The sequence below is a fragment of the Peromyscus eremicus genome, chromosome 20 (assembly GCF_949786415.1).
Source record: "Peromyscus eremicus chromosome 20, PerEre_H2_v1, whole genome shotgun sequence".
NCBI lineage: Eukaryota > Metazoa > Chordata > Mammalia > Rodentia > Cricetidae > Peromyscus > Peromyscus eremicus.
The window spans coordinates 46,442,686-46,449,577 of NC_081436.1; positions in this window are offsets into that span (position 1 = coordinate 46,442,686).

The window sequence follows — 6,892 nt, forward strand, 5'->3', positions numbered from 1 at the left end:
ACAACTGGAGTGAAGGTTCTCATTGCCCTCTTAATAATTGGTAAAACAGAAAGATCAACAAACAGTATGGAAGACTTATTACCACCACCCAACAACATGTCTGGCTCTGCAGAAGTATATTTTTGCACAAATAATTTATACATGACTGGCACTAGGGAAGCCTGGAATAGAAGTGAGTAAAGGGCAGTCAGGGAAACTGAGGAGGCTAGGGAAGGGTGTGTGACCTTAAACCAAAGTCAGGCAGAAGCTGCCAAAGAAAAGCTGGAGTGGAATTCTAAAGAGACCCCTGTGCCTCTCTGTCTGGATATCAGACTGTGGAAACAATGGACCCCAAAGAAATGTGAATTTCCCCAGGAATCCCACGCTGGGAGAAGGAAAAGGCACCAGCCAGAGGGGTAGTTTGTTTTCCAGGAAGGGATTTCACACAGCTCCAACACTTTCCAGGATAAGACTGAAGTCCAGACAAGAATGGGCTGATGGTTGTCCAAACCACACCTTGACGGGGCTGCTTAGAAGTACCTATCCCTGACCCCCCATTTAAACTCTAATTTCACTTCAGGACCCAAACAAAAGACTTGAGGGGTTCAGTGGGTCTTTCCCTTACTTTGCAATATGGTCAAATTGGATGAATCTCCTTTTTTCTACTTTTCACTATTAATTTGACTTTTTTTTTTAAATTGGATTTTTGAGGAAAGGTGGCTAGACTTGACTTGGAGCATAGGTTATGCTCCCTGAATTGGTTAATACCTCTTTACCTGACAGCCATTGAAAAGGTGAACTGCCCTGTTTGACAGCCCCTTGGCAGTGGGATCAGGATCTATCCCTGGTGCATGAGCTGGCTTTCTGGAGCCCATTACCTATGGTGGGACACCTTGCACAGCCTTGATGCAGCAGGGAGGGGGTTGGTCTGGCCTCAACTGAATGTACCAGACTTTGCTGACTCCTCATGGGAGGACTTACCCTTTTGGAGGAGGGGATGGGGGTTGAGTCAAGGGGTAGCTGTGGGGGAGCGGGAAGAGGGATGAGAGAGGGATCTGTGGTTGGTATATAAAATGAATAATTTTTTTTTAAATCCAAAAAATAAAAAATAAAAAAAAGAAAGAAAAGGTGAACTGCCACCTCTCACAGCCCTCTGCACATGAAACCATTTGCTGTCTTCCTGGTACTTAGCCTAGGGTACTGCTGAGAAAGTGACAGAAAAGTGGTGTGTGAAGGGATTGACCTGGGGTGCAACGACATCAGTTCCTTCATTCCCTCATTGCCTCAAACTCCGATGTCTCTCTCAAATGTAGGCTTCTGTCTTTGGAATGACCTTGTGCCTGAAGCCCAGCATGTTCTGTAGTAAACTTCCTCCTAACTCTTCACCTTTCCTTTGGTTTCTTCTACTGCTCTTGCTATTACTATATCCCAGTTATTCGGTTTCAAATTTCTCTTAAAAAAAAAAAAAAGCACTTCGTTCTATTGAACTTCCTATTTCTAGGCAGTTTTCAAGTTCCTGCAACCCTTCCCCTTTGGTATTTCATATAGAACCCATTCATTCATTTCCATTATTTAGAACAAAGCTCTATTGCCGCTCCTTTGAATTATGCATACTAAAAGTTGTAGATATCAATGTTTGTCATCTACACTTTCTATTCTCTGGTAAATTTTAGATAATTCTGTGACTCTGGCTTCATCATAACTGGCCTTGACACCTCATTTTTCTCTTACTAGCTTCTGATGCCTGCCTATTACATCCTATGCAAACAGCAAATAGAAGACGTTGCACTGTCTCATCCCTCCTCCACATCCCAACATCTGTATTAATCTCTCCATTTGTTCTCTCCCTTGAGTAGTTCCTCCTTAGGCTTTTGCATATACAAATTTGATCTCTTCTTTAGCTTCCGGCTTGACAACCACAATGACTCCATTTAAACTTTTCCATCTTTCCAACACTTTCCACATTCTGTCTTACATAGCAGCCATCCAATAATAATTATTGCCCTTTGTGTGCTAGTGTTTTGCATGGTATTGGTTTCTTTTGGGTATTTATTTATTTATTAATTGATTGGTAGTGTTTGGGTATTGAGCATAAGGCTGCATGTACACTAGGAAGCATTTTACAACTGAGCTAATTACCAGTGATCACAACAATGACTTCTTCTTCTTCTTCTTCTTCTTCTTCTTCTTCTTCTTCTTCTTCTTCTTCTTCTTCTTCTTCTTCTTTTACATTTTGTTTTGAGACAGGGTCTCATTAACTTTCAAGATTGGGTTTGAACTCACTCTGTTGCTCACATTTGAAACTGAAATTCTCCTGACATGACCTCTCTAGTAGCTGAGATTATATGCCTGGACCATCATGTTTGGCTTAAGTTGTTCTTTTATTTCACAGATTCATTTTGTTTTGTGACCGATCTGCTCCAGGCACTGGGGATACTGGCACATATGATTGACAGAAGCCTACTTTTCATCAACCTTCTAGTTTAGCAGGAGAGCAGACACCAGTGAAACAAATATTTACTTTAAATTATGGAAGTGTTATAAAGGGCGTTGGTCAGGGTTCTAAATTGGCAAGCAACAGAAGTTGAATGTAGGTGGTTTAACTAGAAATACATTTTATTAAGAAGGCTTGTAGGGATTCACAGGCTTGGCAGGCAAAGTGGAAAACCAAACTCAGAAAATTACAGAAAAAAAGATCAGATACATAGCTAGCTGCAGTTACAAAGTCACACACAAAATGCAACTCCAGGGGTAGTCTAGTGCTGATGACAGTTCCTTCTTTCTTTTTTATTAGTCAGTCTGTGTAGCTCAAGTTGGCCTAGAACTCAGTGGATAGACCAGGCTGGCCTAGAACTCACTAGATAGACCAGGCTGGCCTAGAACTCAATGGATAGACCAGGCTGGCCTAGAACTCACTAGATAGACCAGGCTGGCCTAGAACTTACTGGGTAGACCAGGCTGGCCTAGAACTCACTAGATAGATCAGGCTGGCCTCAAACTCAAGCTTATCCTCCTGCCTCAGCCTCCTCAGAGCTGGAGTTGGGAGTGTGAACCAGCACACTAGCTAGGACACCATCTTCTACACTAATCACCCAAATTCGTGCCTTCCACTCTTGTCATACCTACGTTCTTGATCCACCATCCACATAGTCCCTTTGCCTCTCATGTCTCCTTAACTGGATGTTTGTGGAGCCCTTGTCCCCACCTGGCAATGTATCCTCTCACATCTGTACTTCATTGAATTATGGGTTCTTATTCAAAGCCAGAAGTCAGTTTACCCAACTTGCTAAAGCTGGTTTATGCACCTCTCGTCCAGGTGTAAGCAAAATGAGGAACACGGTCTCTGCTTTCAGACTTACATAATGAGAAATGGCTTCATGGCTCAGTGTAGCTTAAACATTGGAAAACTGGCCAGATCAACAGTTTGTGTGCCGAGCTGCCAAGAAGACAAAGGCAGATGTTCTTTATGTGGAGAGCAAACAAATGTTTAGCTGAGGATCTTCATTCAACGTGGGAAGTTGGGAAAACCTTTAATCAGTAAATGACTTAGACCCAAAGACAAATAGAAGCTAATTTGAAGGATAGAGGGGGAGGGTTGCTACCAACACAGGAAAGGGCGCGTTCCAAAACCTGGTGGTGGAAGCTGAGGGAAATCCTCTGTCTCTGTGATGAAACCAAGGAGTTAAGTGGAGATCTGGTTGCCTAGAACCTTCCATTACACAATACGGATGATCATGAATTATGTCTTAAGAATAAGGCAGCATGAGTTTTAATCAGAGAGTGAACGTACAATGCACATGTGAAGAACAAATTGTCACTTGAATGTTGAAGACACTATACTGAAAGCACCATAGAGAGTGGAAATTTGCAAAATTTGGAGGGAGCAGACTTACTCAGTTTAAATAAACCATTGAATTTCCTGAGACTCATTTCTTATCCATAAAATAGGCCTCCCTCCCCATTTTATCCTGCTTTGAGGTGATAGTAAGGCAAAATGAAACAGAAGACAAGATTTTAATTATAGAAAGCTCACAAATAGGATGTAATAAGTATTTAGTGATTGTTCATCTTCTTGTTAATCATGACGGAAGATGAAAATAGTAAACTTAGGGGGAGGATCTAATCTCATATTTCAAAGAGCCCATTTCTTGACATGTGCCTCTGGTCTTTATATTCTGTGCCACATCTCTGTAGGGAGGCAGTACTGTTTTGCATGGGGTCTGGTAGAGGTGTGCAGAAGGCTCAGTACATATGATGAGCATCTGTTGTGTGCTGAACATCATTAATATAACACATGCATCATAGAAATCATTCCTGAAAACATGTAACATTAGTCTTATATCTTGGCACTTCCCCAATTTTATCCAATAGACAACAGTTTGTATTATGCATGAAATAAAGAAATGGATTGATGTTTATACAAAATATTTATACAAGAAGGAATGGGTGTTGCCAGGACTCTTACTGGAGAAAAGCCATTTCAAATGGCCAGGTTTATACTGAGCACTCTGCCTCACCAAAAAACAGAAAGAAATATTTCCCTAGGGATTTATACTATCAGTGTTCCTTAAGACTTAGGAACAACCAGATTCTACCTTGCTAGAAAATTATTCCATGATAGATATGGCCTATTAAGGCTAATTCTCTTCTAATTATATTACATTAGTAAGGATAGCCTCTGGGCCATCTTAGCAGAGATCAGTAGCTTCTGAGGATGTAAGATTGTGATTTCATTAGAACAGTTTCAGGTTCACAGCAGAGCTGAGTGGAAGGTACAAAGATTTCTCACATATCCTGTGGCTCCCACACATCATTATCACTCCTAGCCCATGGTTCACTTCAGAACTCACCCCCACAGATATACATCCTGTGGATTTGGACAAATCGTGTGATGATTAATACTCTCCACTGTAGTATCCTGCAGAGGAGTTTTGCTGCCTTGGAAATTGTCTGGGTGCTACCTGGGCATCCTTTCTTCCTCCAAGTCTTTAGCAACCATTCATCTCTTGTTAAAATTTTGCCTTTGCTAGACTATCATGTGGTACACAAACATTCCAGACTGACTTCCTTCTAAAAGGAATGTACATTTAGGTTTTCTTTACACCCTTTCATAGTTTAATAACATTTATTTCTAGTGCTAAATAATATTTTGTTGTCTAGCTTACAGCTTATAAAAAGAACATGTACTTAAAACACTGTTTGCAAAGTAAGAAGAGTAATTTACTGAAAAGTTTGGCTAAATAATAAATACATAGCCTATGTCATACTACTTTAAAAATTTGGCTTAATAATTATGTGTATATGCATGTTTTGCTGCATAAATGCACAAATACCTTGTGCATGTGTGATTCCAGAAGAGTCAGAGAGGGTGTTAGAGCCCCTGGAACTGGAGTCACAAATGGTTATGAGTCATCTCTTTTGGAAGAACAGCCGGTACTCCTAGTGCCTGAACATTTTCCCAGCCCATCATACAATTAATTTTTAACCCCATCTTTCTTGAAGCACATGATACTTGGGGGGGGGAATCTAATGTTTCTATAATATTCCTATCTCACATGTGTAAGTGAACATCAGATTTTATATTATCAAAAACTGTTATCTTGGTGGTGACAGGAAAAAGGGTATCAAAAGACCTATTTGATAAAAAAATTCTAGACTCAAGAAGGATTAACCTGGGTGGATTAATTCTTCTATTTCATTTGTCTCTTGGAAACTCTGGATATGTGTAACAGAGAAATAAGTATAAACTTGGCTAACAATGATCTTATACAAACTGGCTAATATTGTTAGGATGCTAACTTTAAATGCTTATAATAAGCAAATACGTTTCTCCTCCTCAAACTTCCCTGCAGCCTTTTGTGTTCATTGTCTTTAACAATCTTTGGGATGTTAGAAACTGGTTTACAGTGTGCACAGTCACTAGGAAGCAGACTTCTTTTTAATTAAACATTTTCTATTACAGTAATTAGTCTGCTTTGTACTCACTTTCCCCTAAACGTCGCACTTGTTTCACAGCGTTAAACTGTCTCCGGGCTCCGCCCATGCTGAGTTTTCATTAACCTCTCTTTAAATCCATCCTCACTTGGACATTAACGAGCTGTCTCCTCTTTTCTGTTTTTCACAATGGAGCCAGTATTATCCAGAGATGCACTGCTACCTACTGTTTGTGTTCATGTGACAGTTGAGCTCCGGTATTTTATAGGAACTGGTTTTTCGACTGTTCTCACTAGTGGCTATTAAAATACCAGCTGAATATGATTGAGATGCAAGTGTGTTTATATTCTCAATTTCACACAATTGTTATTTTACATCTACTAGCAAAAACTGTTGAAAAACGAGTTTCAGTGAAATTGTGCTGCTAAATTTCCATATAGAGAGAGCATTTAGATCAATATAACTAACCAGCTATATAGTTTATATATAATATATTTTACTAATGAAATATAAGGTACATATTATGTATGTATAAATACAAATATAGCTCTATAACTGCTGCACATACATGAACATATATGTGTGTGTGTATGTGTACACACATATGTGTGTATATATGGAGTGAGAACAAGAGAAGGGGTAGTTGTTGGGCAAAAATTGTGACAATTAAGTCATCTATTAAATTAGAATTCCCAAGTTCCGTCAGATGTGTGGCTTTAGGCATATATGTTTACCCTATATTGCCACAGAGTTTTTTTCCCCATAGAACAGCAACCACAATACCTCTTTCTTGTAAAATCCATAATTAACAAGTATTAGCATTTAATCAGGAAGGCAGAAACCTCATGACTGTTAGGGAGGAAACAATAAAAGTGGGCGTAGGGTGAGATAAGAGAGGATAATAGGTATGAACGTAATCACTGTAAAAGTCTGGGTGAAACTATGGAAAAATAAGCCAAAATTAAGAGGAAAAAAACAA